At 47.7% G+C, this 12,296-nt stretch overlaps 1 protein-coding gene across 1 annotated transcript in view; it reads left to right on the top strand.

The window, feature by feature from the left end:
* The window catches only part of LOC126210589 (actin-histidine N-methyltransferase), a 450,900-nt gene that overhangs the window by 132,790 nt on the left and 305,814 nt on the right, over nucleotides 1-12,296 (top strand). The window lies entirely within an intron of this gene.

The raw sequence follows: 12,296 nt of genomic DNA, 5'->3' as shown, positions 1-12,296 counted from the left end.
ATATTCACTCTTTAGCTCATATACACTCCTGGAAATGGAAAAAAGAACACATTGACACCGGTGTGTCAGACCCACCATACTTGCTCCGGACACTGCGAGAGGGCTGTACAAGCAATGATCACACGCACGGCACAGCGGACACACCAGGAACCGCGGTGTTGGCCGTCGAATGGCGCTAGCTGCGCAGCATTTGTGCACCGCCGCCGTCAGTGTCGGCCAGTTTGCCGTGGCATACGGAGCTCCATCGCAGTCTTTAACACTGGTAGCATGCCGCGACAGCGTGGACGTGAACCGTATGTGCAGTTGACCGACTTTGAGCGAGGGCGTATAGTGGGCATGCGGGAGGCCGGGTGGACGTGCCGCCGAACTGCTCAACACGTGGGGCGTGAGGTCTCCACAGTACATCGATGTTGTCGCCAGTGGTCGGCGGAAGGTGCACGTGCCCGTCGACCTGGGACCGGACCGCAGCGACGCACGGATGCACGCCAAGACCGTAGGATCCTACGCAGTGCCGTAGGGGACCGCACCGCCACTTCCCAGCAAATTAGGGACACTGTTGCTCCTGGGGTATCGGCGAGGACCATTCGCAACCGTCTCCACGAAGCTGGGCTACGGTCCCGTACACCGTTAGGCCGTCTTCCGCTCACGCCCCAACATCGTGCAGCCCGCCTCCAGTGGTGTCGCGACAGGCGTGAATGGAGGGACGAATGGAGACGTGTCGTCTTCAGCGATGAGAGTCGCTTCTGCCTTGGTGCCAATGATGGTCGTATGCGTGTTTGGCGCCGTGCAGGTGAGCGCCACAATCAGGACTGCATACGACCGAGGCACACAGGGCCAACACCCGGCATCATGGTGTGCGGAGCGATCTCCTACACTGGCCGTACACCACTGGTGATCGTCGAGGGGACACTGAATAGTGCACGGTACATCCAAACCGTCATCGAACCCATCGTTCTACCATTCCTAGACCGGCAAGGGAACTTGCTGTTCCAACAGGACAATGCACGTCCGCATGTATCCCGTGCCACCCAACGTGCTCTAGAAGGTGTAAGTCAACTACCCTGGCCAGCAAGATCTCCGGATCTGTCCCCCATTGAGCATGTTTGGGACTGGATGAAGCGTCGTCTCACGCGGTCTGCACGTCCAGCACGAACTCTGGTCCAACTGAGGCGCCAGGTGGAAATGGCATGGCAAGCCGTTCCACAGGACTACATCCAGCATCTCTACGATCGTCTCCATGGGAGAATAGCAGCCTGCATTGCTGCGAAAGGTTGATATACACTGTACTAGTGCCGACATGGTGCATGCTCTGTTGCCTGTGTCTATGTGCCTGTGGTTCTGTCAGTGTGATCATGTGATGTATCTGACCCCAGGAATGTGTCAATAAATTTTCCCCTTCCTGGGACAATGAATTCACGGTGTTCTTATTTCAATTTCCAGGAGTGTAGATCCAATAGGTGGTGGCACTATATTAGCCTACAAAATGGCGTCTGTAACGGACATGCCTTCCAAGCAGAAAGCCTTTTTTTTATGTAAAACCAGAGCATCGCAGATACTCATAGGCGCTTGCAGAATGTCTACAGAGACCAGGCAGTGGACAAAACCACGGTAGCCGTTGGGAGGGGTGTGTGCCATCATCGCAACAAGGTCGCGCAAACCTGATCAATATCCCGCGTACATGCTTGACGTACATAGCTGTGACTCCTGCAGTGTTAGAACGTGCGGACACTCTCGTTCGAGGTAATCAACCGATCACAATCAAACATCTCGCTGCTCAACTGGACGTCTCTGTTGTTAGTGCTGACACACTCGTCCACCACTTGGGGTGCTGAAAGGTGTGTGCCGTATAGATTCCTCGCTGCCTTACGGAAACCATGAACAGAAACGAAGAAGCGTTTGTGTGGAACTGCTTGCGCGTTACGAGGCTGTTCGTGACAATTTTTTGTCGAACCTCGTCCCAGTTCATGAAACACGGCTCCATCTGTTAGAACCGGAAAGGTCAACTAGAAAGTGTATTGTGCTAACTTCAGGTAATTACAGGAATAACTGCAGCGTGTTCGTCGCCACAAGAATGCAAACGAACTACTTCTCCACGACAACGCAAGGCCTCGTCAAAGTCTGCATTACTTTAAACGGAAGGACTTTTGCAGCGGCATGTCTAATACAACATTCATTACGCGACTGTTTGAAGACCCGTCTCTGAACATCACTGGTGTCATAACTATTATGGAGCCCTAGCGGGGAAACGGTTTGTCACATGCAAAGTGTTTGTTTTTATCTCCACAAAACACTCAAATTTTGTATAGTCTTTTAACAGCCTGTATATTTAAATACCGTATCTGGAGACACTAACTTAGTAATACATCTACATACATACTCCGCAATCCACCATACGGTGCGTGGCGGAGGGTACCTCGTACCACAACTAGCATCTTCTCTCCCTGTTCCACTCCCAAACAGATCGAGGGAAAAATGACTGCCTATAAGCCTCTGTACGAGCCCTAATCTCTCTTATCTTATGTTTGTGGTCTTTCCGCGAAATGTAAGTTGGCGGCAGTAAAATTTTACTGCAGTCAGCCTCAAATGCTGGTTCTCTAAATTTCCTCAGTAGCGATTCACGAAAAGAACGCCTCCTTTCCTCCAGAGACTCCCACCCGAGTTCCTGAAGTATTTCCGTAACACTCGCGCGATGATCAAACCTACCAGTAACAAATCTAGCAGCCCGCCTCTGAATTGCTTCTATGTCCTCCGTCAATCCGACCTGATAGGGATCCCAAAAGCTCGAGCAGTACTCAAGAACAGGTCGTATTAGTGTTGTATAAGCGGTCTCCTTTACAGATAAACCACATCTTCCCAAAGTTCTACCAATGAACCGAAGACTATCCGCCTTCCCCACAACTGCCATTACATGCTTGTCCCACTTCATATCGCTCTGCAATGTTGCGCCCAAATATTTAATCGACGTGACTGTGTCAAGCGCTACACTACTAATGGAGTATTCAAACATTACAGGATTCTTCTTCCTATTCATCTGCATTAATTTACATTTACCTATATTTAGAGTTAGCTGCGATTCTTTACACCAATCACAAATCCTGTCCAAGTCATCTTGTATCCTCCTACAGTCAGTCAACGACGACACCTTCCCGTACACCACAGATCATCAGCAAACAGCCGCACATTGCTATCCACCCTATCCAAAAGATCATTTATGTGGATAGAATACAACAGCGGACCTACCACATTTCCCTGGGGCACTCCAGATTATACCCTCGCCTCCGATGAACGCTCACCGTCGAGGACAACGCACTGGGTTCGAAGCCTTAATTCGTGCGTTACGTCTTCAGTTGGTCCAAGGACTTTTCTGTGTCCTATCGTTAACATAAACATAAAATCACGTAAATAACAGGAAATAACGATTTATAGTAGCGTTCACACGCTGGCAGAAAATGGACACCAGGAAAAAAAGGGAAATAAAATTGTCGTTGACGTGTAAACGAAAACGAGGATTCGCTACAGCGAGACTCAGTGCAGGAATATAATGCCAGGGTTGCTGTAGTAGTCTCACTTACCACAAGTAGTCGTCTGAGGCAAAGTCGCTAGTGTAAAAGGGGCTTTAATGGTTGTCTCGGCAGTTGCCTTGCCCTACGAGGGATTTGCACAGATTTGTGGCAGGTGTCGCTTGCCCCGGACTGCACTATCCGCTGCCGAAGCCCGAGACGGGATCTGTACGTACGAGAAAGCACCGGCTCCTGGTGTGTGCGGCTAGACGTCCCAGATTTCCAGCCGGGAAAAGTGAGAGCGCGTGAGCTCGCCGTGTCGCCGAGCCGAGTCTGCGTGCGTCGGTCGCCTCTGGCTGCGGAGCGTGGCCACAGGCGGGGCGAGAGATCTGTGTCAGCAGGGACGGCGCCTGCTGACGCTGTACGGGGAGGATGACTCGCACCCAAACCTCCATGTGTCAGGCACTCAGATTGGCACCCAACATTGTTCGTCTAAAATCAATTTATACACCGATTTAATTCGTGCTCTGAGCTATCGCCCAGTAAAACGTGCGTAAACGGTAATTAAAAGTAACAAGAAAACTACGGAGCACAGCAAAAGCGTATATGTGAACGATTGTTTCATAGAGCTTGAGATCATCGTATCAAAGGTCCCGCGTTCAAACCACACTGATGACAATTTTTTAACTGTTTACGCGTGAAATTGTTATACGGAAGAAAATGTTTCTGACATGTAAAAGGACTTTTTCCAATTTGTGGCAATGTTCTTTTGGCAGTCTGCTTTCGCTACGTTTACTGAAAGCAGCAAACACATGTGCGACAGAACACCACACCTATTTACACAGATGTACTCTATAGGTTTCCTACTTTCAGCTAATGAAACGAAAGGAGATTGCCAAAGGAACATTGGTACAAATTCTGAAAAGTCTTTTTACATGCTACGAAAATGTTCTCCCATATTAAGTTTCACGCGCAAATAGTTTAAAAAAAAAGTCGTCATTGGGGTTTGAACGCGGGACTTTTGATACGTCGACCTCACACACTACCAACTCAACTACGCGAGATTTACAAAACAGTTACTCACAGATACGCTTTTCCTGTGTTCCGTTGTTATGCTCTTACTGATGCTCCATAGTCCAGGTGTGATGGCTTCGGCACCACATTATCCTGTTATGGGCACTTCCATAAACTGCAATTCCCAGATTATGGAGGCCCCTTCTTGTTGTTTTAGTGGCGACAGAGGTCGCGAGTGCGTCATTTAATTCAGGTGCTACTTTTGGTGCTGTAGTCCTCTTACTTTTCTGCAGAATCCTGTTCAGTGACCGTCTGTAACGATCGCTCGACACAAACTTCCTTCCGCGTTGTGACTTAGCCGGATCATATTTCTCGCTTTCTGTTTATGCGGTATAAATCTTCGATGCTATGCCTCTTGAAACACCAAACACTTCGGCCACATTGGTCACGAAAAGAAATATCTAAAAACTGCACCCGAACGACCATAAAGCCGCAACGATACGGAACGGCCGCCGGTTATCCTCAGCCCACTGGCATAACTGGATGCGGATATGGAGGGGCATGTGGTCAGCACACCGCTCTCTCGGCCGTATGTCAGTTTACGAGACCGGAACCGCTACTTCTCAATCAAGTAGCTCCTCAGTTTGCCTCACAAGGGCTGAGTGCATCCCGCTTGCCAACAGCTCTCGGCAGACCGGATGGTCACCCATCCAAGATCTAGCCCAGCCCGACAGCGCTTGACTTTGCTGATCTGACGGGAACCGATGTTCTTCGGTTAAGAAAGTACCCACCATATGATCACCAAAAATTTGCCCACGTTCGTTCTTAGCTCCGATATAATGCCCTCACAACGACACGGAACACTGTTCTGACAGTTGACACTTGGAACGTGCTGAGGACTTGCACAGACGAGCTTCGTGGTAAAAAACAACAGGCTGTAGGCTAGGAGACCGTAAGAATTTATGGTGAAGCATGCATTTCTTATCGTGTTTCGACATTTTTGTCCAACCACTGTATAGCCTGCGCTACTCATAATGCGAACGATCAATTCATCTCTTGTATCTACTTTCCCTTTGTGAACATCACCTTTCAACTGTTCTCACTGGCAAATGTCTGAATAGGAGAAGTCCAGGAACCTTGGTGGCCTAGAAACGTGGCTGTTTCTTATGAAATCATTTGCACTGTTTACAGTGAAACCGTTTTCACTCTTGGCGGTATGGTAACACTAGTAACTCACATTGGTGTTGCGACGAAAACTCACATAATTTTGTAAAGATACATTTTGAAGACCGTTTTGCTGTAAATGTGTGGTGTGGAATGATAGAAAATCATGTTTTGCTACCTCATCGTCTTGCAGGGCCACATTGCTTAGACTTTTTTTGATAAACGGGCTTCCAGCGTTATGGAAAGAGTTTTCTTCGCCTACAGGAACGGGTATGATCTTCCAGAATGACGGGGCCCGAGCACTTCCTATCATCTGTGACATCCCGTCCAAACCCAAGATTCACTGGAAGATTGATCAACAGAAATAGTCATGTTTCTTGGCCACAAAGATCTCTGGACATTACCGCTTTAGATATTTGCCTGTGGGTATGGTTGAAAGACAAAATATAGAAAGAAAAAGTAAACTCAACACATGCACTGATCCTTGGGATATAAGAAAAGTGCTGCTCTGATAATGTAACACCAGGACGACTTCAGAAGAGCTAGATATGATGTTGTCAAGAGAATTCTAAAGTACATTGAAGTCGGAAGTTTATGAAAAACAACTTTGAACTTAATCATTTCCCATCGCTTAACGCCTGTGGATTTTTGGTTCGGTTAAATCCTGTTAGTTGTATCTCTGTAACCAATAAAAACAGAGCACATGTTATACGGAATATTTTGTTCGAATTAGACTATGGTATAGCCACCGGTATAGAAAGCGACCTTCTCACTGGACTCGGAGCTGGGGCTGTAAGTAAAAGCTGTCCCAGAAAGCCGCGAGCTGGCGCCTCTCCCGTAACACGCGCCACAAAGTGTGCCGCAGAGGCATCTGTTGGCAAACAAGCCGCCCGCTGCAGTCTCGGCGGATGCCCCAGTACTCGGCCTTGGCCGTCAGCCCTGGCGCTTGTTCAGCCCCACAGACCCAGCCGGGGTCATCAGCTCTCGCCACTTCCTCTGCTGTAGGCTTAGTCAGCAAAGTTACCAAGTACTTTTTACGTCAGTCCGCCTCGGTAGCTGCCTGGTCAGCGCGGCGGATTGCTAAGTGAAGGGGCCCGGATATCCTCGTATCGTCGTAATCGACATTGCTGTTTAGGTGGATGAATGGGCACGGACCGACAGCCAACAAATCGAAGGGGGAAAAAAAACAAACTTTACATGGAGTCTAGAGTGTCCAAACCTTTACGGTCAAAATTATACAGATGGTCTGTTGTTGTGGTCGTCAGTCAAAAGAATGGTTCGATATACTCTTATCTCTCCAAGCTATTGTATACTGTGAAAGTCCCTTCAATCTGCTGCAATCTCCATGCATTTGAATCTGTTTACTGTAGTTAAGATTTGGCACCGTCAACAATTTGGGTTTGCCTGTACCAGACTTTGATTCCACTCATATTTTTTTTTCTTCTTTCGTGTTTAACCATAAATTTCTTTCCCCCAATTCGATCAGTACCCCGCTTATCTATCAATCAGATCTTCAGTATTCTCCTGCAAAACAAAATTTCAAACCGAGCGAGATGGTGCAGTGGTTAGCACAATGGACTCGCGTTCGGGAAGTCCCGGCCATTCAGATTTAGCTTTTCCACGATTTCCCAAAAAATGAAATGATCGTATGACATTTATTGGCCGGGATATCCCCCTCGGGGTTCGACCGCCGTATTGCAAGTCTTTTTTAGTTGACGCCACTTCGGCGACTTGCGTGTCAATGATGATGAAAATGATGATGGACACACAACACCCGGTTCCCTGCCGGGAATCGAACCCGGGCCCCCTTGCGTGGTAGGCGGCTACGCTACCCGCTTCGCTGCGGGGGTGGACAAGATTTCCCTACATCGACGGGATGGTTCCATTGAAAAGAGCACACCCGACTTCCTTCCACAGCCTTTCGTAATTCCAGCTTGTGGCCCGTCCCTGGTGACCGCCCTATCGACGGGATGATAAACTCTAATCTTTCTTCCTTCTCCCCCTTCTTTCTACATTTCAAAAACTACTATTCTAAAATGTTTGTTGTCCACGTTTCATTTCCGTACGAGGCTACACTCCACACAAGCACCTCCAGAAAAGGCTTCGTAAAGGTAAATTTACATCAGATGTTAACGATTTTCTTTTTCTATTGACTTGCTTTTCTTGGAAACATACTCTGGAAGCCATCGTACGGTGCGTGGCGGAGGGTACTTTGTTCCACTACTAGTCGTTTCCGTTCGTGTTCCACTCGCAAACAGCGGGAAAAACGACTGTGTACGTGCCTTCGCAAGAGCCTTAATTTCTCTTACCTTCGTGGTCCTTACGCGAAATACACGCTGACGGCAGTAGAATCGTTCTGCAGATAGCTTCAAATGCCGGTTCACAATAGCGTTTCGCGAAATAGCAGAACACACAGACTTTTACTGTTTAATTTTCTAGTCTAATTTGCTCAGCATCGCTTGATTTAATTTGTCTACCTTCCGTGTCTCTTGTACTGTTGTTGATATTAATGAGCTATTTTCAAGACAGTATCCATTTTATTCAACTGATCTTGCAAGTCCTGCGTCTCTGACAGAATTGCAGTTCCATCCCCAAAAACTCAAAGGTTTTGCTTTTCCAAATATACCTTTGGTTTCAGTTACTACTTGCTAAATGCACAGACTAACTAACATGGTGGGCAGGCTACAATCCTGGCTCACTCCCTTCTCAATTATTGCTTCCCTTTTATATCCCATCAACGAAAGAATTGGCTTGCACAACACTCGTAAGAACTAGTTATTGAGTATTATCAGTCAGTTTGGATAGGTCTGCTGTTGAAATTCCAAGAGCGTACGTCAGAAGCACGCACTGTAATGAGGTTTGCGGAGTGTAGCTGCAGATAGATTCAATTGGATTGAAGAGTTCCTAGATAACAGAACGCAGCATGTAATTCTCAATGGAGACAAGTCTTCCGAAGTAAGAGTGATTTCAGGTGTGGCGCAGGGGAGTGTCGTAGGACCGTTGCTGTTCACAATATACATAAATGACCTTGTGGATGACATCGGAAGTTCACTGAGGCTTTTGCGGATGATGCTGTAGTATACCGAGAGGTTGTAACAATGAAAAATTGTACTGAAATGCAGGAGGATCTGCAACGAATTGACGCATGGTGCAAGGATGGCAATTGAATCTCAATGTAGACAAGTGTAATGTGCTGCGAATACATAGAAAGAAAGATCCCTTATCATTTAGCTAGAATGTAGCAGGTCAGCAACTGGAAGCAGTTAATTCCCTAAATTATCTGGGCTTAGGCATTAGGAGTGATTTAAAATGGAATGACCATATAAAATTAATCATCGGTAAAGCAGATGCCAGACAGATTCATTGGAAGAATCCTAAGGAAATGCAATCCGAAAACAAAGGAAGTAGGTTACAGTACGCTTGTTCGCCCACTGCTTGAATACTGCTCAGCAGTGTGGGATCCGTACCAGATAGGGTTGATAGAAGAGATAGAGAAGATCCAACGGAGAGCAGCGCGCTTCGTTACAGGATCATTTAGTAATCGCGAAAGCGTTACGGAGATGATAGATAAACTCCAGTGGAAGACTCTGCAGGAGAGACGCTCAGTAGCTCGGTACGGGCTTTTGTTGAAGTTTCGAGAACATACCTTCACCGAAGAGTCAAGCAGTATATTGCTCCCTCCTACGTATATCTCGCGAAGAGACCATGAGGATAAAATCAGAGAGATTAGAGCCCACACAGAGGCATACCGACATTCCTTCTTTCCACGAACAATACGAGACTGGAATAGAAGGGAGAACCGATAGAGGTACTCAAGGTACCGTCCGCCACACACCGTCAGGTGGCTTGCGGAGTATGGATGTAGATGTAGCTGTAGAATGCACAGGGGGAGGGGGAGAGGATGGGGAAGAACCCCGGGGCAGAGAGCCGCCCAGATGGCACTGCGGCCGGGTTCCGTGAAGGCGGCGGTGACTTTCACCAGCGCTCCACGACCTTGGCCCTGGGCGAAGTGAAAGTTGCGGCTGTTCAGATGATACCGGGACTGCGCCGCCAGCGCTCGGCGGTTGCAAGCGGTTCGCGGGTTCAGTCACCTGTGGGTAAAAATTCCGCATACATTCCACACTTCCGTTACTGAACGTCATTACTAATGTAGCTATTGTACATAGATACTCTTTCGCTAATCTAGCCGCGAATTTAAGGGGGGGGAGAGGGGGATTTGGGAGTACAGTAAACGAACTATGAAGCTTATGTTAAACCATTTTATTTCCTTTATTCTGATACACTGAAGAAACAAAGAAACAGGTACACCTCTGGAATATCGTGTAGAGCCCCCGCGAGCATGCAGAAGTGTCGCAACACGACGTGGCATAGACTCGACTAATGTCTGAAATAGTGATAGAGGGAAGTGAAACCACAAATCACGTAGGACTGTCCAATAAATCCGTAAGATTACGGTGAAGTGGAGATCTCTGCTGAACAGCACGGTGCAAGACATCCCAGATATGGTCAATAATGTTCGTGTCTGGGGAGTTTGGTGGCTAGCGGAAGTGTTCAACCTCAGAGGAGTGTTCCTAAAGCCACTCTGTAACAATTCTGGGCGTGTGAGATGTCGTATCGTCCTGCTGGAACTGCCCAAGCCCGTCGGAATGCACAGTGGACATGAATGGATACAGGTGACTAATCGGGATCCTTACGCACGTGTCATCTGTCAGAGTCGTATCTAGACGTGTCAGGGGTCCCATGTCACTCCAACTGCACCCGCCCACACCATTACAGAGCCTCCGTCAGCTTGAACAGTCCCCCGCTGGCATGCAGGCTCCATGGATTCGTAAGGTTGTATCCATACCTGTACATATCCATCCGCTAAACAATTTGAAATGAGTCTCGTCCGACCAGAAACATGTTTCCAGTCATCAACAGTCCAACGTCGGTGTTAACGTGCCCAGGCGAGGCGTAAAGCTTCGTGTCTTGCAGTCATCAAGGGTACACGAGTGGGCCTTCGGCTTCGAAAGCCCATATCTGTGATGTTTCGTTGAATGGTTCGCACGCTGTCAGTTGTCAATGGCCTAGCACTGAAATCTGCAGCAATCTGCGGAAGGGTTGAACTTCTGTCACGTTGAACGATTCTCTTCAGTCCTCGTTGGTCCTGTTCTTGCAGAATCTTTTCCAGCGTCAGCAAAGTCGAAGATTTGATGTTTTACTGGCTTCATGATAATCGCGGTAGACTCGTGAAATTGCCACACGGGAAAATCCTCACTTCATCGCTACGTGTGAGATGCTGTGTCCCATCGCTCGTGCGCCGACTATTACACCACGTTCACACTTACTTAAATCTTGATAGCGTGGCATTGTAGCAGCAGTAATCGATCTGACAATTGCGCCAGACACTTGTCGTCTTATATATGGGTTGCCGACCGCAGCGCTGTATTGTGCCTGTTTATATATCTCTGTATTTGAATATCCATGCCCATATCAGTTTCTTTGGCGCTTCAGTGTACTTAGTATCCTAGGGAACTATGGCACCTTAGCTCTGGGTGACTGCAAGCTGTTGGGGGTGGGGACGCGTGTTACGAGGAAGACAGTAAGAACCTATGATCAGAGAATGTACACGTGCAGCTTATTGCCATTTTTTTTTCTCTCTTTGGGAAAGGTCGAACGCCTGGTATAAGCAACGTGGGAGCATCGTGTCAACGGATCGCACAATCAACTGTAGAACGGGTGGTGACGAGATGGACTCTGGCAACAAGGGTGGCCATGGGTACTTCCAGAGTGACAGTACCACGAGAAAGTCGTGGGATGGTCCAACTGGTTCTGACGAATAGTCGGATGATTACAGCTAAACTCAGGGCAGAGGTTGCTGGCGGTGTCAGCACGGAGAGTCAGGGATAGGTTACTGAAAGCTTGATTTAAAAGCGTTTACTGTTGACACCATACCACAGACACAGACTTGCATGTTGTAGAGTTACAGTCGACTGGGAGCTTAAGTATCATTCTGTGATATTTAAGGACGAGTCTCGCTTTTGTTTGTGGCGGTCAGGTAGACGCCAACTGTCTGTAGACGGGTGGGTGAAAAGTCACAAGAAGCAGCTGTTTTTCGAGACCCATATCTCTCACACTTCTGTAATCGTCGCGTGGAGGTGGTACGATAACGGGACTCATTTGCTAATTGGTGATGGGAGGCTAAATTTCCGCCAGTGTGAGGCACTTACCAGCCGCATAATGCAAGAACCTACACTGCAGTTGACACCACAAGCACCTTGAGGAAACAGCGGATCAGCGACTGGCCTGTCAGATTCCCTGATTTATCGTCCACAGAGGATGTCTGGAACATGATGGGAAGGCTTATATTTTCATACTAGCCTCCAGCCAGCAATATTCATAAACTGACACGGAATTTGTCTTGAGCAACGCAGGAAATTCCGCAAGAAGAGATTTGGAAGCTGTTAGCTTCAGTGCCACAAGGAATACAAGAGAGTACTCCGTATTCGTGCCCCTGGTCGTCTCACCACATACTCATGTTGATGTTGAATATCAATTCGAAATGGAAGACATTTCAGCCATTTAATATCTCGTATGTGATAAACATCTCGAAGTATGGTAAATAATGCTCTTTTGCAT

This window comes from Schistocerca nitens, chromosome 10 (genome assembly GCF_023898315.1).
Source record: "Schistocerca nitens isolate TAMUIC-IGC-003100 chromosome 10, iqSchNite1.1, whole genome shotgun sequence".
Lineage (NCBI taxonomy): Eukaryota > Metazoa > Arthropoda > Insecta > Orthoptera > Acrididae > Schistocerca > Schistocerca nitens.
This window is presented reverse-complemented; position numbering and strand designations above follow the sequence as displayed.